The sequence below is a fragment of the Gorilla gorilla genome, chromosome 7 (assembly GCF_029281585.2).
Source record: "Gorilla gorilla gorilla isolate KB3781 chromosome 7, NHGRI_mGorGor1-v2.1_pri, whole genome shotgun sequence".
Classification (NCBI taxonomy): domain Eukaryota; kingdom Metazoa; phylum Chordata; class Mammalia; order Primates; family Hominidae; genus Gorilla; species Gorilla gorilla.
This window is the reverse complement of record NC_073231.2, coordinates 20,153,883-20,180,285: the sequence shown is the minus strand read 5'-3', so window position 1 is coordinate 20,180,285 and position 26,403 is coordinate 20,153,883. Positions and strand designations below refer to the sequence as shown.

At 37.0% G+C, this 26,403-nt stretch overlaps 1 long non-coding RNA gene across 1 annotated transcript; it reads right to left on the bottom strand.

Annotated features, from left to right (window-relative positions):
• On the bottom strand, positions 1-25,473 carry LOC134759012 (uncharacterized). The gene is made up of 2 exons (XR_010134853.1): positions 25,374-25,473; positions 1-127 (listed from the first exon to the last, which is right to left on the bottom strand). It is a non-coding gene; the product is annotated as an uncharacterized lncRNA (long non-coding RNA).
• Positions 25,474-26,403: the final 930 nt, after the last annotated feature.

Here is a 26,403-nt window from a genome sequence, read left to right as displayed (position 1 = left end):
TTGAACAACAAATATTTATTTCTCACAGTTCTGGTAGCTGGAAGTCTGAGATGAAGGTGCCAGCATGGTCGGGTTCTTGGTAAAGGCCCTCTTCCTGGTTTTCAGATGGCCATCTTCGCATTGTATCCTCACATAGTGGGGAAAGAAGAGAGAGTGAGAAGAAGCAAATTGGCCCATTTCTAGGGCTCCATCCCCATGACCTAACTACTTCCAAAGGACCTCATCTCCTTGGGGATTAGGGTTTCAACATATAAATTTTGGGGGGACACAACCATTTAGTCCATAGCAATACTTACACACTACTGTAGTAATTCAATAAGAATATATATGCATGGGAAAAATTTGAAAGGATATTCACCAAAGTAATACCAGTGTCTATTTTGGAGAGGCAGGAATGAGAGTAAGTTTTTTTCTTTTCTCTTGTGTTTCATTTATAATGCAATTTAATATTAAAATATAGTACTAATCAAAGGATTATTTGTGTTTTTCCATTTTTCAATCCATGATATGCAAATTGTATTCAATTTTCACGATTCTGTGTAGTCATAGCTTTTAAGTGTAATACCCCATTATAAGTGAAGTTTCAGTTATATCAAATATGAATAACATCATTAGTTAGGTAAATAGAATTCATAAAGAAATAGAACTTTGACTTCTGCATATTGTATTTACCATACTATTTAACTGTTTTTTAAAGAATACTGTTATTTGGAAACTAACTGCTCCTGTTAAAACTTTTGAATCACTATGATAAACAGTTTTCAGTTTATCACATTTTTTTCTGTTTTATTAATATAAGGGCTTGACTAAATATGAACTGCTCCTGCCAGTGCCGTGTACATCGTTAGGGGCCTGGGGATTAACCAGCCCTGCCCAATACAGCCTGCACTCATGTGCATCCTTAGGGATCTGAAAACAGGCCTGCCCCACCCACTGCCACCATCACAGTAACTCAAGTGCACCATCCAGGGGCCTGGGGATTGATGTTCTCTGTTTATTGTGAACGCACCATCAAGAGGCTTCGCAAAAGGCCTAGTTCAGCCAACACAGTGCCCAAGTATGTCACCCAGGGACTGACCTGCTCCACCCATCACAGCCTACATCCATGTGCACATGGATGTAGGGGTCCAAGGACAGGTCCTTCCCACGATGCACTGTCCCCACCAGTGACCACGCACATCATTTGGAGGCCTGGGAATTAACCAGTCCCTTCTGCCACAGCCTGTACCCATGCATGCAATCAGAGGCCTGAGGATAGGCCGGCCCTGCTTCACACCACCCTGAGCTAGTGCCCATGTGTCATCAAGGACCTGAGGATTGGCATGCAATGCACACCACCCAAAGGACACACCCACTCACCTGGCCCACTGCTGCCACACCTGAGTAAGTCCCTGAAGTCCTCAAAGTTGGCCATCTTGGACCCGCTACCACTGGTGTCCATCTATGTGTGCTGCCAGGAGGCTAGAGTACTGGCACCCTCTACCCACCACCACCACGACCACTGGAGTCCACGGACTAGACCGCCTGACATCCTTGTTCCCAGAAAATCCTCACTGTAGCCTCCATTAACAACCACTACCCAAGCCACTAAAGAACTCACAGACACCACTGATGCTGATTACAGCAAAAGAAATCAAATGGAGGCTACACTGCTGCATGCACTCAGAATCAAAGCCAAAGCACCTCGCCCAACAAACACCATAGATACACCTATAGGAAAAATTCTATCCTTACAAAAGCCAATTCATAAAATTGGAAGAATCTAGAGTGCTACCACGTGTGCAGATATCAATGTAACAATACAAGGAATGTAAGAAAGCAAGGAAATACGATACCTCCAAAAAAGAACACAATAATTCTCCAGCAACAGATTACAACAAAAAAGAAATCTGTGAAATATCTCAAAAGGGACACAGATAAACAATACCTAAATCAGGAAAACAATCTGTAATCTCAGTAAGAAATTCACAAGAGGTAAATATCATTGAAAATAAACTAGAAATCCTGGAACTGAAGTATTCAATAAAAGACATAAGATATATAATTGAGACTTTCAACAATAGACAAAAACAAGCATAAGAAAAAATTTCTGAACATGAAGATAAGCCTTTTGAAATTATCCAGTCAGACAAAAATGAAAGAGAAAAATATTTTAAAAAGGAAGAAGAAAGCCTACATCAAATATAGGCCATCATAATGTGACCAGTGTTTCAATCTTAAGTTTTCCAGAAGGTGAAGACATGAGCAAAGGCGTAGAACACCTTTTTAATAAAATTATAGCTGAAAACTTCCCTCAAGTCATGCAAGAGATATAGATATCCAGATTCAGGAAACTCAAAAATCCACAAATAGAATTAACCCAACAGGGTAAACAAGAAATGTTTAAGGAAGCCCTACATCTGGAAGCAAAGGTCACTATCTACCATCAATACACAAAAGGAAAAAACTCCCTGGTAGAGCAGACACACAAATAAGAAAGAGAAAGCACTCAAATGTTACCACCACAGAAAACCACCAAACCGCAATGATAAACAATGAGAGGAAAAAAGGAACAATGGATATACAAAACATACAAAAAAGTTTTTTTAAATGGCAAGAATAAGTCCTCCTCTAACAATAATAACATTGAATATAAACAGGTTAATTTACCCACTTAAAAGATACAAACTGGATGAATGGATTTTTTAAAAGACCAACAACGGGCTGCCTACAAGAAACTCACTTCATCTGCAAAGTCACATATAGACTGAAAGTGAAGGAAAAAGATATTCCACACAAACAGAAACCGAAAATGAGCAGGAAGAGCTATACTTATATAAGATAAAATAGACCTTAATTCAAAAACAGTAGAAATGGAAAAAGAAAGTCATTATATAATGATAAAGGGAACAATTTCACAAGAGGATACAATAAATATACATGTTCCCAGAGCACTGGAGCACCCAGATAGATAAATCAAATATTATTAAATCTAAAGGAAGTGATAGACTCCAATACAATAATAGTTGGTGACTTCAACACCCCACTCAGCATTGAACAAATCATCTAGACTGAAAATCAGAAAAGAAACATCGGATTCAATTTGTGCTTTAGACCAGATAGACCTAATAGACATTTACAAAGCATTCCATCTAACTGCTGCAGAACACACAATCTTCTGATCAGCACATGAAACATTCTGCAGAATAGACTAAATGTTAGAACACAAAAGAAGTCTCAACAAATTTTAAACGATCAAAATCACATCAGGCATCACAAGGGAATAAAACTAGAAATGAATAACAACAAGAACTTTAAAAACTGTTCAAATACATAGAAATTAAACAACATGTTCTTGAATGACTGTTGGGTCAATAAAGAAATTAAGAAAGAAATAAAAAATTTCTTAAATAAAAATGGAAACACACTGATATGGATTGGCTCTGTGTCCCTACCCAAATCTCATCTTAAATTATAATACCCATAATCCCCACATGTCAGGGGAGGGACCGGGGGGGAAGTGATTAGATCATAGGGGCAGTTTTCCCCATGCTTTTCTCATAAGCCCTGATGATTTTACAAGTGTTTGGCAGTTCCTCTTCCTCTCTCTCTTGTCACCTTGGAAGAAGGTGCTTGCTTCCCCTTCACCTTCCACCATGATTGTAAGTTTCCTGAGGCCTCCCCAGCCATATGGAACTGTGAGTCAATTAAATATCTTACTTTTATAAATTACCCAGTCTCATGGAAGTTCTTTATAGCAGTTTGAAAATGGACAAATAAAACAACATAACAAAACCTATGGGATACAGCAAAAACAATGCTAAGAGGAAATTTTATAGCAATAAACACATACATCAAAGAATACAAAGATGTCAAATAAACAACCTAATAATGCACCCCCAAGGAACAAGAAAAGCAAGAACAAAGCAACACCGACATTAGTAGAAGGAAAGAAACAATAAAGATCAAAGCAGAACTAAATAAAATAGAGGCTTAAAAAAAAAACAAAAACAAAGGACAAATCAAACCAAAATTTTATTTTTTGAAAAGATAAAATTGATAAACTGCTAGCTATATTAACCAAGAAAAAAAAAACAGAAAAGACCCAAATAAACAGAATCAGAAACAAAAAAGAAGACATTACAATTGATACCACAGAAATACGAAGGATCATCAGAGACTGTTAGAAACAACTATGTGAAAACAGATTGGAAAATTTAGGAGAAATGATTAAATTCGTGAACGTATACAAGCTACCAAGATCAAACCAAGAAGAAAAAAGAAACATAAACAGACAAATAGCAGGTAATAAGTTAGAATCCATAAAAAAAACCAAGAAAAAAAAAATTCTCCCGACAAAGAAAATCTCATGACCAGATTACTTTACTGCTTAATTCTACCAAACTTGTAAGGAAATCCTAATACAATTCTTCTCAAACTATTCCAAAAATTTTAAAGTACAGAATTCTATAGGGCTAGCATTACTATGATACCAAAACCAGAAAAGGAAACACACACACACACACACACACACACACACACACACACAAACTATAGGCCAGTAGCTCTGGTGAACATAGACAGAAAAATCCTTACCAAAACACTGGTAAACTGAATCTAATAGCACATCAAACATAATACACCACCATCAAGTTGGACTTATCCTAGAGAGCCAACAATGTTCAATATACAAAGTTCAATAAAAGTAATACATCATATAGAATGAATGGTGAAAAATGTATGACCATCTCTACAGATGCAGCAGAAGCATTTGGTAAAATTCAACATCTTTCTCAACATATTAGGCAATATCATTACTTAACATAATAAGGCCGTATATGACAAACCCACAGCTAACATCGTACTGAATGAAGAAAGGATGAAAGCCTTTCCTCTAAGAACTGGAACAAGACAAGGATGCCCACCTTCACCAGTTTTATTCAACGTAGTATTGTACATCTTAACCAGAGCAATCAGGAAAGAGAGAAATAAAAGGCATTCAAATTCGAAAAGAGAAAATTAAATTGTCCCTCTTTGCAGACATGACCTTATGTATAGAAAAAGCTATATAGCTTTTTCTATGTATAAAGGCTCTACCAAAACACTGTTTGAACTGATAAAATAATTTGGTAAGGCTGCAGGATACAAAATCAATATACAAAACTCAGTAGCGTTTCCATATACCAATAACAAAAACTACCTAAAAAAGAAATCAAGGAAGCAACTCTGTTTACTATAGCTACAAAAATGTAAAATACCTAGGAAGGAATTTAACCAAGGAGGCTAAAGACCTCTACAAGAAACGCTACAAAACACTGATGAAATAAATGGAAAAGAATGCAAACAATTGGAAAAACATTATCCTTGTGGAACAGAAGAATTAAAATTGTTAAAATGACCATACTAACCCCCAAAAATCTACAGATTCAATGCAATCTTTATCAAAGTCCCAGTGACATTCTTCACAGAAATAGAAAAAGCAGTCTGCAAATTTGTATGGAACCACTAAAGATCACAAATAGGCAAGGTAATACCAAGCAAAAAGAACAAAGCTGAAACTATCACACTATCAGACTGCAAAATATAATACAAAGCTATAGTAACCAAAACAGCATGGGTATTGGTATAAAAACAGACACACAGACCATGGAACAAGATAGAAAACCCAGAAATAAATGCATGTGTTTACAGTCAACTGATTTTTGACAAAGACATCAAGAACACACACTGGCGACAGGATACCTTCTTCAATAAATGGTGCTGGTAAAACTTCATGTCCATCTGCAGAAGAATAAAACTAGATCCCTATATATCACCAAATAGAAAAATCAACTCAATGTGGATTAAAAACTTAAACATAAGATTCAAATCTATGCAACTAGTAGAAGAAAACATAGGGTAAGTGTTTCAGGACATTGATCTAGGCAAAGATTTTATGGTACACTGGAATACTATTCAGCCACAAAAAATAATAAAATATTGTCATCTGCAGCAACATGGATGGAACTGGAGGTCATTGTGTTACATGAAGTAAGCCACACACGGAAAGACAAATATCCCATTTTCTCACTCATAATTTGGATGTAAAATTTGATCTCATGGAAGTAGTGAGTAGAATGACAGTTGCCAGAGGTTGGGAAGGTTATGGGGGTGGGATGAAGAGAGGTTAGTTAATGAGTACAAACATTTGGTTAGATAGAAAGAACAAGTTCTATTGTTCGATAACACTCGACTGTAACTATGATTAACAACAATTTGTTGTATATTGTCATACAAGTAGAGAAGATTTGGAATGGTCCCAACAGAAAGAACTGATAAATATTCGAGGTGATGGATATCTTAAATACCATCATTTGATCATTATGCATTGTACTGCATGTTTCAAAAATCACATGCACCCTATACATATTTACAAATCTTATATATCATTAGAATTTTTTTAAATTTTATTATTATTTTACTTTAAGTTTTAGGGTACATGTGCACAATGTGCAGGTTTGTTACATATGTATACATGTGACGTGTTGGTGTGCTGCAACCATTAACTCATCATTTAGCATTAGGTATGTCTCCTAATGCTATCCCTCCCCCCTCTCCCCCCACCCCAAAACAGTCCCCGGAGTGTGATGTTCCCCTAAAACCATAAAAACCCTAGAAGAAAACCTAGGCAATACCATTCAGGACATAGGCATGGGCAAGGACTTCATGTCTAAAACACCAAAAGCAATGGCAACAAAAGCCAAAACTGACAAATGGGATCTAATTAAACTAAAGAGCTTCTGCACAACCATCAGAGTGAACAGGCAACCTACAAAATGGGAGAAAATTTTCACAACCTACTCATCTGACAAAGGGCTAATATCCAGAATCTACAATGAACTCAAACAAATTTACAAGAAAAAAACAACCCCATCAAAAAGTGGGCAAAGGATATGAACAGACACTTCTCAATAGAATTTTTTAATAAAAAATAAAAAGATAGAATGTGATAAATGTACTTTGTAAACATGCTAAATAATAAATTTTCTAAGTGATGTCTACTAGCTATTTAACATTCATGCAAACCACTCATGGGTATATTATTGCTTTTTAGTCACTTACCATGTATTATTCAGTATCAGTGGCCATAATTTATTGGGTTTATGTGGAGAAGATGTCTGTAGCCAAATTAAATCCAGGAAATGAAGGGAATTATTTAAATAATTTAGGCCAAATGATTACTTTCATAGTTTCCTAGACTCTGGACAGCCCTCCTGTGAGCTATATGGATATCTAAATGTGTCCTCCAAAAACAAGGGAAACAAAATGAATTGTCTTTTCCAAATGACCACTCAACAAAGGATACGAAAGTTACATGATACAAGCTGTCAACTGATATTTAACTTTACTAATAATGTTTTTGTACTTTTGCACATGGGAATAATAGCACACAAAGTGCAAACGTTGTATAAATTAGAAGAACGGTAAAAGAAAAACAAAACTGACTCAGCTCCAGGTTGAATTTCCTCTTTGTAAAACAGGCTACGAAAATTTTCATAATTCAAAAGAATTCACATATGGGAGCTTTGCTTCTGTGAAAGAATTCAGACACCCTGTAGATACCCTATAATGTTCATAACTACCTACAGAATTTGAGCACTAATCCTTACATTGAGAGAGACAGGTTTGAAAGAGAATCAGAGGGTAAGGAGGAAAAGAGAGCCTGTATTGAAAGAAGGACATAGGCCAGGCGCAGTGGCTCACACCTGTAATCCCAGCACTTTGGGGGGCTGAGGCAGGCAGATCACGACGTCAGGAGTTCCAGACCAGCCTGGCCAACATTGGGAAACCCCGTCTCTACTGAAAATACAAAAATTAGCCAGGCGTGGTGGCAGGAGCCTGTAGTTCCAGCTACTCGGGAGGCTGAGGCAGGAGAATCGCTTGAACCTGGGAGGTGGAGGTTGTGGTGAACCAAGATGGCTCCACTACACTCCAGCCTGGGCAACAGACTGAGACTCTGTCTCAAAAAAAAAAAAAAAAAAAGAAGAAAGAAAAAGAAAGGAGGACATGGGCTCATACACAATACTATATGCTTCAGTCACAGACTCAAATATAAATCATGTATTTCTATTTAATGTAACTTCGAAAACACCAAGAATTTAAGAAAAACATTCTAAATAGGAAGAGCCCCTTAATTGATGGGCAGTCCACTCTCAACTGTGCATATAAGTAATCTCTGCAAGAGAATTTTTATATCCTATTGTTAAGACCCGAGAGAGAATGTTTTCTAGCATTGGCGCAGGCATCATTACAGTCACTCGTGTAAACAGAATGCTCCCTGCCAACTCACAGGGGCTTTCCTGTCTGACTAGTTAGCCAGCCTTCTCCCACCATGAAGAGTATCCTATGTGGACACATCCCGACATTATTAATACACCTCATCATTGTGCCAATTTACAATGTCGTGTCTTTTATATTCACTCACATTTTCAACCACATGCATTATTACCGGGCTGCTTAAAAGATTCAACCAGGTTCATAAATGAAAAGTTAGATTATTTTGGATTGACAGTTTTGCCAAAGGAAGAAAATGTGTAACTGCAAGGGAAATATGTTCAAAAGTGATACAGTAGGGAAATTAAAAAGACAAGCTGCTATAAGCAGAGGGGTGATTATTAGGATTATAGTTAATGGGCAGGGCAGAAATGTAGGGAACATAATGATATCAGGGAAGTATGAGAACTGGCTTGTTAGTACTTAATGAGGAAAATGGTTATATTCCCCCGAAGTCCTATCATGCTCCTTTCAGTCACTCTAATTCATTGGCTGGGTTAGTTAATGAGATACTGTGCACTAGTAATTCTAAGCAAAGAGCTGTATTCTTATTTTATGATAGCACAGATTGATTGCAGAGTATTCACTGGAGACTGGCAGACGTTTCTGAATGTTTCATATATTTTATTTTGTATCTGTGGTGCTGGGATACTGTTCTGTGCTAGGAAAATTGACCCTGAATACTAACTTTAACAGAGAATGTAGCAATTTCTTAAAAATTTTAACTTCATGGTAGTAAAACTTTACATTCAGTCTGAAGAGAAAAAAACTTTTAGTAAACATACGTTTAATACAAATCAAAAACATGTATTCAGTGTGAATTAAAAATATTGCATGTAGTAACTAAGAAAACTTAGCACAAGTGATTTCCCCCTCAAAAATTATTTATTACGTCCAAGTATTTTCACACCCAGACACACTGTGTTTATGGTTACATGATGTAAATATATGTACATTTCCATTAAAAATAGAAACATCCATAAAAACCCCAGAAATGATATATTTCTTAGGCAAACAATAAATAAAACAGAAATATAGTTCTAAGCCTTGTCAAGAATTAACAGCTTGTTCAAAAGCAAAAGCTAGTTACTTATTATTGACTGGAATAACCCCGCAAAAAATTTCCTATTGGAAATGAACCTACTCAACCCTTGCTGAATATTTTTTTACTTTTTATTTATGTGAGATTCCAATAAAATCTATATATTTTCATAGAGGTAATTTTGAGGTAATTTAAGAGTCAGAAAATATACTTGACTGAATTCTAGCCCCGTGGTTTGTGCTTGGTACAGTGCCTGGCATAAATAAGGTATTCAAAATATGTTTGCTATTTTAAAACTATTATTAATATCAACTATAAATTTTATGAAAAAGGAAACTGTAAAATCATATGTGCTGGACATAGGATGATAAAGACCATACCTACCAAAAAGATTTGGTATGAACTTTATTCAGCCTCAATAAAAAAGCTTCAGTACAGACAAGAAATATGAAGGATGACCAATTATATATTCAGATATATTTTAAATACTCAAATAGAACGGCTAACTTTCTAGCAATTCATCATGCCTAAGTATAATACATGTTTGTATATAATATCATCAAACACTGCAAATAGAAATAATAATAAATTTGTTGCCCTTCTGAATCGCTTCAAAATTATCTGAATGTAAACATACGTTCAGTAGAAATTCACTTTTAATACAATTCATAATTAATGCATTTAAGAATTCACTTCTTTCTTGATTTTTTGAAGTCATATGCTGAGTCAGTTCTTAGTTTTGTAAATCTGTATCTTCAAAATGAATCTTAAAATGTTGCATTACCTAAGCACCTCATGGAGCAGAGCCCTCACAGATAGGTAAGCAGGTGTGGAAGCCACAGGACAGCCTCATTGCTCCCAAGCTTAGGCCCTACTGTTATTAGGTGAACCCTATCTCAGGACTGGCATAAAAGTGCTGCTTGCCTTGATGGGAGCAGGGCAAGTGTGTGAGTTTACTCAGATCAGTGCTTTTGGGTGAGGATGCTACTCATTGGTTTGTCATCAATCAAACAAGACTCTAATATCCTCCTCTTACCTAAAACACTGTTATAGGTAGAATTTTCTGCCAAATTATAAAATTCTATTCCCTCCAAGTCCAGCAGATTAGTGACTGTCTCAAATTTTGGTTTCTCTTGGAAACAGACTCCGAGAGATTTTAAGTTTCCATTTATTGGCTAGTGATCTTAGAATGATTTAGGAAGTGTGAGGGCATCACGATTCAGCAGATAGAGAAGTTGACTGTGGTGCCGTTGCAATAAAGGCCACAGCCAATCCTTTGGGGATGCTCTCACAATGTTCTAAATTGAAGCAAGGGGATTCCTGAAGAGCAGTGGGTGGATATAAGCTGTTCCCAGGGAAAAGCACAACCTCAAAAGCAAGTGCTCCCTTCAGCTTAAGGCAATGCCTGGGGAGGAACACCGTTGGGAGCTGTCGGCGAGTTACATTCCCAAGTGCTGGGAGAACGTGGATGTGTTGAGTAGATGGAGAAATACAGTTCTTGTGTTTCAATATTAAGCAAGTGGGTTGGATGCCACTAAGCAGGATAGGAATTACAGGAAGTGAAATAGGGTTAGAAGTCAGGGGTAGGGATGATTTCAAGGTAGTTGTAAGACGTCAAAGTGGAAATTGCCAGAAGGCACTTATAAATATGGGTCTAGAGTTCCAGGGAAATTAAGACCCAAAGATCTTAATTTGAGAGAAGGTGAAGGGATTATTTAGGAAGAAATTAAGGAAGAAGAGTCAAGTGATGACTTGGGAGGGTTAATGGCCACCTGAAAAGAATGAATAAGAGCCATCAGAAATGTACGAATAGACACAGGAGGGAATGAAGCTAGAAACATCTAGAGAGGTTTCATAACAGGAGGGGTAAATGGAGCAAAGCATTGCATTCGGGAAAACAGAACTGTGTTTGAAACGTGTTCATTTGAACTGGAAATTAAAAAGAAATTGTGATCTCATTGCAGACATTTTAATATAGTCTTGGTGAGTAGAAACAAATTGTTCAAGATAGAAAATGAAACCATGGTTTGGAAAATGCTTAATTTTGTGTGGCACAGAAAAATATCTACACCTAGCAAAGAGACAATGAGTATTTGTTGAAAAACAATAGTACGTAGCCATAAAAACAAAACATAAAGTAAAAGAAGAAAGAACTTTCTGAAGCTGGAAAAAAAGAATATTCTCTCTAATTTTATGGGATCAATATTTTCTTTTTTTCTCATACTCAGGAGGCTTCCAAACTAGATGGCATTTGGCCATTCCATTTTTGGCTACCTGGGTTACTCAGTTACCATTCAAGAGACAAAGGTAGAAAACACCTTGGCTGGAACAAACTGGCATCATTTTTTTATAACATGATGTGCTGAGAAGGACACATAACCTTCTGTGGTATTCTTCCACAAAATGCATCATCTGAATCTCATCATGAGGAATCGTCAGACAAACCAAATTGAGGGACATTCTACAAAATAACTGGCCTGTACTCTCCAAAAATGTCAAGGTAAAGAAAATAAAGGCTGAGGATGAAAGAAAATTAAAGCAATATGGCAAATATACACATACATGATGTCAAATTGATTCTTCATGGGAAAACAGCTACAAAAGACATTTATGAAGCAATTGGTGATTATCTGTATATGAACTGTGAATTAGATAATATTGTTGTACCAATGCTCAAATTTCTGATTTTGAGAACTGTCGTGTGGTTATGTAAAAGAAAGTTCTTGTTCTTAAGAAAAATAATTATTTCATGGTAAATAGGCACATCTCCAATTTACTCTCAGTTAAGAAAAAAATTACAGATAGAGTGAAAGAATGATGAAGTAAATTGGGCAAAATGTAAATCAGTGAATCTGGGTAAAGGATATATGGAGCTTCTTATACTATTCTTGCTACTCTTCTATAGGTTAAAAATTATATCAAAACAAAAACTTACAGAAAATAATCCTAGAAAATATAACACAGCATTTTATTTTGAAAGGTAAATCCCTATGCTGGGAATTTTCATTAAATCCAAAAGATGCCAATGTACTACAATAAGGGTACTGCATGGCGAATGCAAAAGTTATTCTGGGGAGAATAGAAAAGAGCTATTTAAAGTTGTAATAGGCAAAGGGAGTATAGGAATGAGCACATTTCAGGTGAACAATGTTTGTGCAGCCTATTGAAACTGTCAGAAAGTAAGTTCATGAAACATGTCAGAAAATTCATCCACATAAAAACTACTCAAACTAAAAAGAGATGAAATGGAATAAGCTCACTGAGCTTTATGAGCTCTAAAATTTATATTGATGCCATTTTCAAAGAAGGGACAGTCACGCATGTTTTTGTTTTCCTTGACTTTGTGAGGTTTGGAAATTGATGTATTCAACAGTACATTGATGTATCCTAATGGTTTGAAAAGAGCTAACATAAGAAAAGACATTCAGGGAGTTACTTAAAAATGGTTGTTGAATAGGACAAGAATCACTGTCTGAAAATGAGAAACTGACAACTTTTCCAAAGAACACTCTGAAAGGTGACACTGACGGATGCAGTGCTTTTAACAGGCATTGCTACACTTCACTGGTGTTCATGGAAGTCTCTTCTTTCATGTCTATAACGTATTTTTATCCTCAAAGAATATATTACAACGAGGCTGAGTTCACTTGTGAACTAGCAGCCACAAGAAGTAAGTTTATTGTATTTTAAATATCCAGGTTCCTTTTTAAACATCCAAGGACTGCATGGCTATTTCACAAAAAGATGAAGCTTTTGGGAATACATGACTAAGTCAAATTCAACATAGACCTTGGCACATGGCTGCTCAATTTACCACCTTACCTTTTTTGAAACATGCACATAAACACACACACAAACACACACACACACACACACACAACTTTGTAGTTATAATCTAATATCCTGTAGTGTAGACATCACTCCCATGAAATCAAGTGCTATTTAAATATCTCTGTCAAGATCCTAAAAGGAACTAAGGAAAAACAGGAATTTTGTTGAACAGAATGCATGCAAATGTATAACCAAAGATGTCCTCGTATTTTTCTTGTGATTCTTCAGATTTACAACTCAAAGACATTTTTATTAAAATAGTCTAACAGATCAAACATTATCTGACTTAACAGTATAATATTAACCATATTAAGCCAAAACGAGTGTGAGTGACAATATTTCTCTGGGAACTAGTGTGAGTGTGAGTGTCATGAAAAGCAGGCTCAGTGACAAGTAAACTTTTAAAATATGTCAACTTTGATTCCATTTTTTGAGAAGATAGAATCAACACTATTGACAATAGTAGGTAGTATATCAAAAGACACTCAATTAGAAAAGAAACCTTCGTAGACTGTTGGTGGGAATGTGAATAGTTCAGCCACTATGGAAAACAATATGGAGACTCTTCAAAAAGCAAAAAACAGAACTACCATATGATCCAACAATTCCACTACCGAGTACATATCTAAAGGAGAGTTAGTCAATATATCAAAGAGATATCTACACTCTCATGTATGTTGCAGCACCATTCACAATAGCTAAAATATGGAATCAACACAAATGCCCATCAATGGATGACGGATAAAGAAACTGTGGTATATGTGTATACACACACACACAATGGAACATTATTCAGTCTTTAAAAAACTAAATCCTGTCATTTTCAGCCACGTGGATGGAACTGGAGGTCATTATGTTAAGTAAAATAAGCCAATCACAGAAGGACAAAAGTCACATTGTTCTCACGCATATATGGGACCTAAAAAGGTGAATCTTATGAAGATTGAGAGCAGATTGGCAGTTGCCAGAGGCCACGAAGTGTAGAGTGGAGGAGAGGATAAAGAGATTAATGGTTACAAATTAAATTAAAAAAATAAGACCTAGTGTTCAATAGGATGGCTATAGTTAACAATAACGTAATATATATTTCAAAATAGCTAGAAGAAAATAATTCAAATGTTCATAGCATAAAAGAAAGATAAATATTTAAGATGATAGATAGCCCAATTACCCTGATTTGATCTTTACACATTTTATGAATATATCAAGTGATCATATGTTCCGTGAAAATATGTACATTTATTACTCATCAATAAAAAAGTAAAGGACTCAATTCGGTACATGAAAAAAATATTGAAGATATTGGTCTTCTTTGCTTGATTTCATGCTTTAATAAAATATAAAGTCAATGTTAAAATGATTTGATAGGTTAATATTAGGATTTTCAATTTTTTATTTAAAACATATGTATAGTCATTTAGCTGAAGAAAATTGAAGGATTGCATTTAAACACTTCTAAATCTTCTCCCTCCTCAGAATTCTGTGATTATCTGATTCATTTAATATTCTTGCTGTTTAAACCAATGGGAATTTTTTTTATATTCCCAATTGTGGGAAAGTTTGCTTTATGCCTCATAAGATTATGTTTATTCTCTCGCTCTACATTCTCCAGCCATGTCCTCAAAAGAGATGTTATGGATATAAGTAATAATTATCATCAGGTTGAGAATATTTCAAGTCTTCTTTTACTTATATAAAATAAAAAGATTGTAACGAGAATATTAATTTTACATGTTATTTACTTGAACTCATCTCAGCAATTATTTTTATTTTTATTTTATTTTTTTTACCTAGAAGTGTTGGCTCCGAGGTCATTCAGGCTGCACTGTGATTTTGTGACAAAGGAAAAGAAATGGATTTAAAGGTGCCTTAGACTTGTTCCTTACTTGTGCTTTCTATTACTTTCTCTAGGGAAGGCTGGCAGAATGAAATAAATTTTTTTTCTGCTAAATTTATGCTGGTGAATCACCCTTGCTTTTCAAAAGTTCTCTCTACTTTCAGTTTTTGGAGAAAGAAGTATCTGTGAACTATCTTGTTATAAAAAAAGAATTTCAATTTTCTTAACATTTAAAAATGAGACCACTCAATCGTTTTTCATGTCCCAATTTACATTTTGCATTGTACATTGTCTATATATTTTGCATCCAAATTTCAATATATTATTACTGATTTTACTAGCGATTTATAGGGAAAAAGGCCAAAAGAAAGTGTCAGCTATTAATGAAGAAATAAATATAATTTGGGGGGGCATGACCAAAAACTTTTTATTTTTAAATGGCTGGCCTAGCAGAATAATATTGGAGTAAAAAAGGATGTTACTTTTTAATACTATCACAACATATATCTACTATTTCCAGATATTTACTAACCCTGGGAATTAGTGGCAAGCAATGCATACCTATTATTACATTAAGTTTTTTAATGAAATTGCAGGATTTTTGACTGTGTATTCATGCTCTTTTACTCATAGAGCATGTAGACAATAAAATATGTTTTGTGGTGGAAAAAAACATCATTCATTTTGGAAGATGTCTTGAAGAAATAAGAACATAGATAACTTGTTGTGAACTGTGGGAACTTGGATTTGTTTTGTTTGTTTATTTCTGAGGCTGTCACCAGCTAAGTTGCCATGAACTTGAGTCCAAGGTATTGGATGGTATTCTGAAGTGTGTTTTTCAGAGGTGATTGAAAAAGAATTATTAACACTACCTTTACCATCTTGGGTTCTCTGATTTTTATGCCAGTTTTCTTGCAATGATATTTCATTCCTGACCAGCATTGACAGGCTACATCATAGCCTTCTATGGGAAAAAGAGGATATTTTATGAATATATTGGAAGAGGATCGAAAATTCAGAAATAATGATAAGGGCCCAGGGCAAAATTCTAATGTAGCTGGAGTTCAGTTTTAGAATCCACCCCCTCCTCTTTTTAGCGTACTTTTCATACTTTTTAATTTTTCCTGCCCCAGATTAGATCATATCATACTTTCCTTCTGTAGCTGAGTCACATCTTATGCACACACACCTCTAAAGTACCCTATTCTCAGATATTCCCCTTCACTCACATCTTAACTTTTCTATGGTATATACCCCTACTTCTTAGCTAGCTGCCATTTAGAAAGCAATGTGATAAAATCATCTTACCAAATGTATTACTGGCTAATAATACCTTAGTTTTCCAATGGCATTTGCGTTTAACAGATTTCTCTTGGGAAAAGTAAATTGAAATCTAAAGAAATGAATCACTAGTGATAAAATCTCATGCAGAACTAACAGCAGCTGCATCTGGATGTTTTTTTTTCATGTCTCAAGTTATATAACTCTTAGGTTTGACTAAATGCGCCTGAGCAGTGTCTAAATTACTTTTTCCAATAGCTTTTTATTTGTTTAACCTACAGTTAGTTTGAGCTTTGTCTGACTTTGGAAGAGCTGAAATATTATATACACATGTATACATAAACCTGCAGTATATTAAATTAATCATAAATATTTTACTGAGCACAATTCTATACCAAAACACAGTGCTAGAATCTTTTTTATATAAAGATTTGCTTTAAAGAAAGCAAATACCAAACTAAAAAAGGTTTCTGTCTTAGGAGATTTGCAGTCTGGAAATTCAGCAAGTGTAGCACATTGTGATAAGGGGTATAAAAGGGGGAAAGAAACGTAGATGCTGCTTGGAGAGAACTGGTATTTGAAGTCTTGGAAGAGACCTCTAGACAGAGTAGTGTTCCATTATCTGTATTACATAGACACTAGTAGAAAGTGTAAATGTGAACAATTTGAAAGAGTTAGTAACTGCCTATAATGGATGCTGTCATGTGCTGCCCAAATCCCCTTTCAGAAATAAAAGACTTAGTTCTCAGGTACTCGGAGTACCAACAGACAGCCTTCAGCCACAGAGCGTCCATGGTACTACCCTTCTTGGGGCAGCCTCCAATTCATAACCAGTTAATTCAGGGTTCACCCCAGCTTCAGAGCTTCACATGGGATTTTCTGCATTGAAACCAACTTCCTAATATGACTTCCTCTCCTTCACTTCCATGAGTGTTGACAGAGGGAGGACTCCCTAGTAAACTTTAGGAAACTGATCTTCAAGTCATAATTTGCTTCCCAATGACCTCAACCTGTGAGAGCTGGTATCAGAATTGGTCTGAAGAAGAAGACAGTAGATAGAATTTGAGAGTTGGATCACCCCGCCCAGATGGCAATGCCAGACTAAACCCCCTCACTAATGTCAAATGGAACACAGATAGTCCCTGCCATGAGTACAGGGTAATTATCAAACCTTTCACAGGGAATGAGATAGGATTGAATTCCAGTGGAAGAAAATGCACTAGCAGACAAGATATATCAAGCGTTTGAGATAATGAGGAATATAGTAACTATAAGTACAGTGAAATAGGGTGGCTGCTGCAAACTGGTCAAGGAATTTTGTGTACTTGCCTAGTTGTTGTTTAGTGCCTCTTCCATAATGAATGCTTTGAGGTCGTTGTCAACATGAGATATGAAGATTTTGCACCTCCATAGGTCCATTCTCATTTCTTTGTTCTAAACTTTTTTTGTACTCAATCCTCTTTCTTTGCAGCACCCATTGATTACCACCATTCTCCAGAATGCAATATATGCTTTAAATCGACAGCCTTAGTTGGTGCTGTCCCCCTTAAGTAGAATACTTGGGTCCATAAACCAAGAAGAGGAAGCAGGTTGACTTTGCTTACTATCACTCTTGGCAGTGCCCTTGAGAAATCTGTGCTTCTCCTCCCCACAAATCTAAATTCTGTAGTATTAGGCCTCTCATTCCCAAAGGAAGAATATGTCCACAGGGAACACAGCAAGGGATTCAATGAACAATAATCTGTGATTGCTTATAGTTCATGACACTTTTATTTTTATTATTATTATTATTTGCTTGTTTGAGACAGCATCTTACTCAGTCCCCCAGGCTGGAGTGCAGTGGCATGATCGTAGCTCACTGTAGCCTCAAACTCCTAGGCTCAAGTGATCCTCCTGACTCAGCCACCTAAGTAGTTAGAACTACATGCAGTCATGTCACATGCCATCATGCCTAGCTAACTATTTTATTTTTGCTTTTTTAATTGTGTGTGGAGACAGGGTCTTTCTATGTTGCCTAGGCTGGTCTCAAATGCCTGGCCTCAAGTGATCCTCCCACCTTGGCCTCCCAAAGTGTTCGGATTACAGGCATAAGCCACAACTTTAGCCTTCTCATTCCAAGAAACTAGCTGGCAAGACAAGGAGTCACCATTCTGGTAGGCCTATTTAAACTGATCATCGAAAGGTTTAGGGATGCTATATCAGTCCGTTCTCATGCTGCTGATAAAGACATACCCAAGACTGGGTAATTTATAAAGGAAGGAGATGTAATTGACTCACCATTCAGCATGGCTGGGGAGGACTCCGAAAACTTACAATCATGACAAAAGGGGAAGAAAACATGCCCTTCTTCACATAGTGGCAGCAAGGAGAAGTGCCAAGCAAAGTGAGGGAAGCCCTTTATAAAACTAACAGATCTTGTGAGAACTCACTCCTTACCATGAGAACAGCGTAAGGGTAACGGCACCCATGATTCAATTACTTTGCACCGGGTCCCTCCCATGACACAAGGGGATTATGGGAACTACAATTCAAGATGAAACTTGAGTGGGAACAGAGCCAAACTATATCAGATGCTGTTAGAAATAGGGATGGGGAGGAACATATTTCACATCCAGATGCTTCCCATGACTGCCTATTCATACGACCTTGCATGGTTTTAACAAAAAATGGACAAGCGCAGAAACTATTGCCTAAGAAGGGCTTAGTACCAGGGGCTCAGACTTCTCAGGAATGAGGGCATAGGTCATGCTACCAGGTAAGCCACTGAAATACGGAGAGGTGGTGGGCAAGGGTGAAGGGAATTGAGAATGGTGGGTAGAGGAAAATGATGGTGAGTATCGGCTGCTTCTCTAAGACCATCTGAAGCATTGTAGCAGTATTTTGTCCTGCTAGCCTTCTCTTCTAACTTTCTCACAAAAAGGATCTCCAAATTCTTAGAGGAGCTGCTCTGAGAACTTATATGAAGAAGTGGATCTGAGTGATAAAAGCTAGCAGTGGACTCTGGTATACACTGATGTAATACAGATTCACCTTCATGACTGGAAGACTTATTCCCTCAGTCACTGACAATGTTGTTGGTAGAAGGCCTGACCTACGATCCCCGTCAGAAAATGTCTCAGCTAAAGAGAGTCACAACCCTTCCTGGGAAGCCTATATTTAATAACTTGTTGATGTAGGGGCCACCCAACTTTAGAGCTCCCCATGGGTTTGGCTGAAACCTTTATTGAAACTGCATCTTTTATCATTTTTTAATGAAGTTGCTTCCTCAGTGTCCATCTTTAGGCATCACATAAGTTGTTTAAAACCCAGTTGTATCCCATCACCTTTGGCCTAGTTAAAACTTTTCCTCCTTGTGTGGTTGTTTGCATTATATCCTGCTTGTTCCTCATCTTACTGATCCACAGCCCAACACACCTCACAGCTGCTGACCACAGTAAAATCTAACGGCTGTTAGCCAGAGCCATGGAAATGAGTTCTCACCCGCTGCCTGAGTCTTCTTGACACTAACCAATACACAACCTTCAGGAAAACCCTAAGGAACAATGTTCATGGACCTTAATAAAGGCATAGTCTCATGGGCTTGTTCTCATTCTCTCTCTCTCTCTCTCTCCCTGCTGCCCTTGCCTTCCTCCTCCCTCTCCTCCCCTTACTCACTGGTTGTACTCTCCACCAACTCTGGGCTTTCCATTGGCCTCCCTTTGGCATCCCTTAGTTCCTGACCTCTCTGAGACCATTGAGTAACAAATTTCTTCTACTTCATGCATTTTGGTTTCCCTTCCTTGTTGTGTCCCACCTGACACACACACACACACCTGCTTCTCACCTTATTTCTATTCACAGCTCTCTTAGAGAGTGGTTATAATGACAGGAATAAAGTGGACATAGACCAGATAAGAGCCGCAAGGGCATCTGCTGGTACAAACAAGATTCCTGTGAGAGGAACACAAGGTCACGGGTCAACATTTAGGACTCAGGCTATCTTCTAGGATAAAGAAGCACTCTGTGAATGCACATTGTAAACATCCATGGCCAAATTCCTTGAATTTCCAATCAGGCAAGGGGAAAGCTTATGGATAGTCTCAAGAGAAGACGTCAAGATCAAATTAGAAAGAAAGCATAACAATGAAAACCAAAACAGCGTCACAGCCCAACTATTCCCTCTATCCAATCCTGCTTCTTTCCTTTCCCTTCCAAGGGCAGCTCCTAAGAAAATTTCCACACATGATCCCTTATAGTCCATTTCTCAGGGAATATAATATGTGACTCTACATTTTATCACCAATATCTTATTCTACCAGCTCTATAAACTCTTCCTCCGTGAATCCTCTCCAGGCAACCTTGTCAAGAATACTCAGAAATCCAGACTTCAGGTTGACAGAAATGTATACACAGGTCACATTCTCATTCCTTACCATCACCATTACTGCCCACTTCCTTCCAAAACTTTGGCCGTCTGCTTGGGTTTGTATGCTAAATATTCTAAATTGCTTTTATCTTTATTCCTCTATTTAGGCTTTGATTACTGTTAGTATTATGAGACCAAAAGGAAGTCATAGAGACACCATTATTAAATCTTTTCATGCATATTGGCAGGAGAGTCAAATGTTTCCCCAACTTCTCCAAAGATGGTCTTTGACAAATCTTCAGGACAAAACCTCAAGGTAAACATATGGTCTCGCCATGTCTTCTTCCATACAAGTCTGCCATTCTTTAGTGGGTGATACTGATCAGATCTGTTAATTTTTCCAGGTCTGCTTATGCAGAGCTCTGCAAATGGTTGGGAACTCTTTACCAAGTCTGTTAAAGATGATGCTGGCAGAGTGTTTGATAGCATGCTTGCCTTTTGTTCTCTTTTTATTACTATTCTCTTTGTGCTTATAAAATAAAGGTAAATTACCTACTGAAATTATAGAAATCTAAGGCTTTTAAAAAAAGCAATATTCAGGGCAAAAAGAAATATTTAGAGATGGTATTAGAAAAAAGAGAACAATAAGGTGCAATTAAAAGGTTAGCAAAAAATATAACTACATAAAATTGTCACTTTTTGAAAGATAGTGTTTTTAGGTGACAATGTTGCAAGGAAACAAACTTTTGAGATGAATATGAGTGCCTTAGGTATAAGTTGAACAGGAAAATAAAAGAGGGTATTTAATAAATATAACAGCATAGTGTTTGCTTATAAATAATGTAAATAATGTAACATAGGTAAAAATAAACAGTAGAGCGTTGACACCCCAGCTTTTATGAATGTCTCTTTTAAACCGTTTCTGCTGGTGCTGGCAAGGACCAGGGAAAATGCGTGCTTAGAAACAAAAGAGTTGCGGAGTATCTGACCCATCTCATTACCTCTGTCATCTGAATAACCCAACAGAGGCCGGGCGCGGTGGCTCACGCCTGTAATCCCAGCAGTTTGGGGGGCCGAGACGGGCAGATCACGAGGTCAGGCGATCGAGACCATCCTGGCTAACATGGTAAAACCGCGTCTCTACTAAAAATACAAAAAAATAAGCAGAGTGTGGTGGCGGGCTCCTGTAGTCCCAACTACTCTGAGAGACTGAGGCAGGAGAATGGCTTGAGTCCGGGAGGCGGAGCTTGCAGTGAGTGGAGATCGCGCCACTGCACTCCAGCCTGGGTGACAGAGCGAGTCTCCGTCTCAAAAATAAAATAAAATAAAATAAAAATAAAAATAAAAATAAATAACCCAATAGATATGTAGGCTTGTGACTGCAATTTTCAGCAATAGTATTTTGGGACAACTTTATAAAATTGCTGAAGTGCAACCTGAAATACTGGAGTAGAAACATCACAATAGATGAGAGACCCACATTTTATGCCATAATTTTTTAAATCAAGAATTCCATTTTTAAAAGAAAAAAAGGACTGCGAATTCCTGGGGATCTGCTGTGTAAATACAGACTGTATTAATCTGTTGATGTTGTTTGCGACTGCACAACAGTGGTGAAAGTGCCATGTGGTTTGCGAGGCTGTATCTCGCATGACCCTTTCCCGACTCTCCTCTTCCTTTTCCAGTAACTTATTTTGAGCTTCTTTCTGAGCGCTTTACCTACTCACCCCTAAAATAGTTGAGGTCATCTCTTGATGCGTGTGCTCTCCCTGGGTAATCGCTTCCCATTCTCGTAGGTTCAGTTGCTGCATACATAAATCTGTATCTCTATTCTGACCACTCTACTGAGCACAAGATTTAGATATTCAGGTGCCTACTGAATACATTTAATGGGAATGCCCATAGGCAATTCAAATTCAGCTAGAACAACATCAAGCTGAGGGCTTCTGATCTCTTTTCCAACTTGCCTGCAAACTTGCTGTTATTCTCATAAGGCCTATTTTAGTGAGCAATGTGAAATATCCCAATTCCATCTCCACCCTTTTTCTTCAGCCTTTCTCTTTTTACTGTGTCAGCTAAGCCTCCTCTCCATCTATCCCTCCTGCCCTCTCATTTAGACCATTGCAGAGCCATTACCACCGGCCACCCTCTCTGCAAACCTCTTTGCATCTAATCAATCCTAAACCAGCTGATGGTCAAATCCATCCTGATCAATCTGATGCCCAAATTCCCTACAAAAACATCCTTGATGTTTCTGCGTTACAACGAATAAAGTTCAAAGGACAAACTATGACTTTTCAAGCCCTTTATAACTGGCTCCAGCTGTCCATCTGAGTGTCCATCACTATCATCTGCCAGGCTACTGCATGCACCTATGAGCTTCTGGGCTTATACTTGGGGTTTTCTCTCTGCCTATAGTATTTTTGTTCTTATTATACACTTGATAAACTCCTTATATTACAGTTTGAACATTCAGTTACCATCTCTATGAGGCCATGCTTTGATGCATGCTTAGTTATTGCACATACCATACCATCATGCTGTGCCATTTGGTGTTCATGTGTCTTACAGCACTTGGCAGGTTGTAATAGAATCAAGTTTATGTCTCCCTTTCTCAGAAACTTATTGGAAGGACAAAGATCAAGTCTTGCCCATATTTTCACCTGCTGTGTTGAGTATACTGCCTAAGTTGTATTGTCTGCTCTTTTTGTGTGTTGAATTTTTAAATGTATAAACATCTAAACAATAGAGCCATTTTGAGTCTATTTTTCAGTTGACATCATACTGCTCCACCACTCTAAAAAATGGTTTTTTCCCATTTTTTAATTTCAAATTATTTTTAGTTATTTCAAATTTTTTAAATTAAAATACGTTTTTGTTGTTAATTTGATCCTGGCTTTGTAAACTCTTGGGAGACCCTATATTAAGTTTATCAACCAATGTCATTTACCCCTCAGTCGATGCTGTCACCAGTGTCCTTGCTCTCTCACCTGCTTTCACACAACATATTCCGTTTCCAGACCCTGTCACCTGCTACTTCCAAATGTGCTCCAAAGACAGTTTACTATTTGTGGTGCTTAACACCAGATAAAAAGAAATGTTAATTCCTTCATAACTGTATTTATTATATAAAAACACGTTCCTTGGTTAACATGTATTTTGGGTTAAATGTGTTTATTGAAACTTTTGAAACCTAAAAAACCACATAAATACTGATTTGTGTGCCCATAACAGAAAACGGTAATATAACTCAGTGCATATTTTCTAACCTCTGTAAAGTAAAAGTTGTTTTGACTTAGTGTTCGTCTTTTGATTACAGGACTATGTATTCTGAAAGCATATTCCTGAGTGTCAGTCACATCATTTTCAGTGTTGATCTATACAGTTATATTTATTGCATTTATTTCTACATCCTTAAAGGAACAACTTTTCTTTGTTATCCACTATATTTTTCTTCTAATAAAATTAGTTTATTTCATATTTCTGTTTAAAGTTTAACATTACTGATTTTCATGTAAATCATGTCAGTCACAATTAAGGAAATGAAAACCTAAATCTCTAACAGAAATAATGTGGTATTTAAAATAGTTATTCAAAATAAAGTCAGAATTGTTTTATTAAATTATAAATATCTTACACTTAAAGCACTTTGATATAATGTTTAGTTTTCTGCTCAATGACGAGTATGAAAGTACATTACACTTATTCAACTATTTTACATATACCACTTAACAATGAAAATTTCTAAATACATTTAGCTAGAAACATCAAAATTTAGTATAAATATTGTAAGAGCTTATGAAAAAATATTATTTCAAATTATGTATAAAATACCATATGACAAGAATATTAAGTAGCAATACGTAACTCAGAATCACAGCAATTCTTGTATAAATTAGACTATGATAAATTAAAAACATTAAGCTTACCAAGCCAAAAAGTCTCATCTTACAGTATAATAATTCAAATATAAATAAACATAAAACATTAACTCTTATAAAATATGCGAGCATTTCTAACTAGGTCCAATGAATGTCTCAAAGTAATTGCTTCATTTTAAATCATTATACAATCATGTATGAATACATACATAATTTGAGTCTTATTATTACCTTTTATTGGGAATAGTAACTATAACATCTCCATATTTTATTTCTTTTTAAATGTGTATATGCCTAAGGATAGTGGAATGCATTTGAAGAAATTTCACCTGTGGGAATAGAGCGTCAACTTTATACCAACATAGGAAAAGGTTAATGTGGTACTCTGTGGTTAATTAAAGAGTCCCCAGTAGACTTCTTTTTAATTAAGGGGATGCTCTAAATAGGATGCTCATTTTATGTTGTTTTCAGTAATGCCCAGTGGTCCTGGCTTGCCAGCCTTGGTTAGAGAAGAGATTCTGGCCATCCTGGACTCCATGTGACTTCACAGTCAAGGAAAATCTATTCTTCCTCTGCAATCAATGCCCATCCCCTAAAATCAAACGCTTGTCCATCTCCACTGCCTCATATGAACCCTAAGCACATTTAGAAGTCAAGGTGGACATTCATTAACACATCTGTTGAAAATTAGCTGGAAGCTTCTTAAAGGCACATTTGTGTTCTTAATCATCTCTTTAGCACCCGATTCCCCAATCCCCCACACATAGAAGTTACTATTAAACTATTTAACAGCACTTATTAGATAAAACCCTAGTAACATAGCACAACTCATTTATTCTAGCACACAATCCCTTCCTTCTATACCTCCTCACAGCCTTTGTGTTAGATCTTTCTCCTCTTCGTTTTCTCCGATGGTTGTAAGTTTCCTGAGGGCTCCCCAGCCATGGGGAACTGTGAGTCCATGTGGAACTGTTTATGACACTCTCAGTGTCATAATCAGGTGACCGTGTGTCCTGGTTCATTTCTGTTGTCATGACATGCTTATTAGTAGTGCTTCCTTTTCTCAAAAGTGACCTCGCTTGGAGATTGTGATAGGCAAAGTCCCCCAAGGATGCCTGTGCTCTAATGCCCAGAACCTGTGAGTATATTAGCTTACTTGGCAAAAGGACTTTGCAGATGTGATTAAGAGTAAGGACCTCGATTTGTGAAATTATCCTGGATTAACTGGGTAGACCCAATCTACCCAGTCACATGGGTTCTTAAAAGCAGAGACTCTTTCCTGGGTGGGTCACAAAGATGTGGCAGAAAGGGAAGGAGGAAAGCTTTCAGACATGACAGGGATTCGACCTATCATGGCCAGCCCCAAAGATGGAGAACAAGAACAAGAGTCATAGAATGTGGGTGGCCCCAAGAGGCTGGGAACAGTCCTCTAATCAGCAAGAAAATGGGGCCCTCAGTCTTACAGCCACATGGAACTGAAGTCTGCCAATGACTCAAATGAGGAAGAACATGAATTTTCCCTCACAGTCTCTGATACGGGTTGGATGTTGGTCCCCGCCAAATATCATGTTGAAATGTGATTCCCAATTGTATTAGTCAGAGTTCTCTAGAGGGACAGAACTAATAGGATAGATGTATATATAAAGGGGAATTTATCAAGGAGTATTCATTCACATGATCACAAGGTGAGATCTCACTATAGCTCATCCACAAGCTGAAGAACAAGGAAGCCAATCTGAGTCCCAAAATCTCAAAAGGAGAGAAGATGACAGTGCAGCCTTCAGTCTGTGGTCGAATGTCCAAGAGTCCCAAAGCTGAAAAACGTAAGAGTCCAATGTTCCAGGGCAGGAAGCATCCAGTATGGGAGAAAGATGGAGGCCAGAAGACTCAGCCA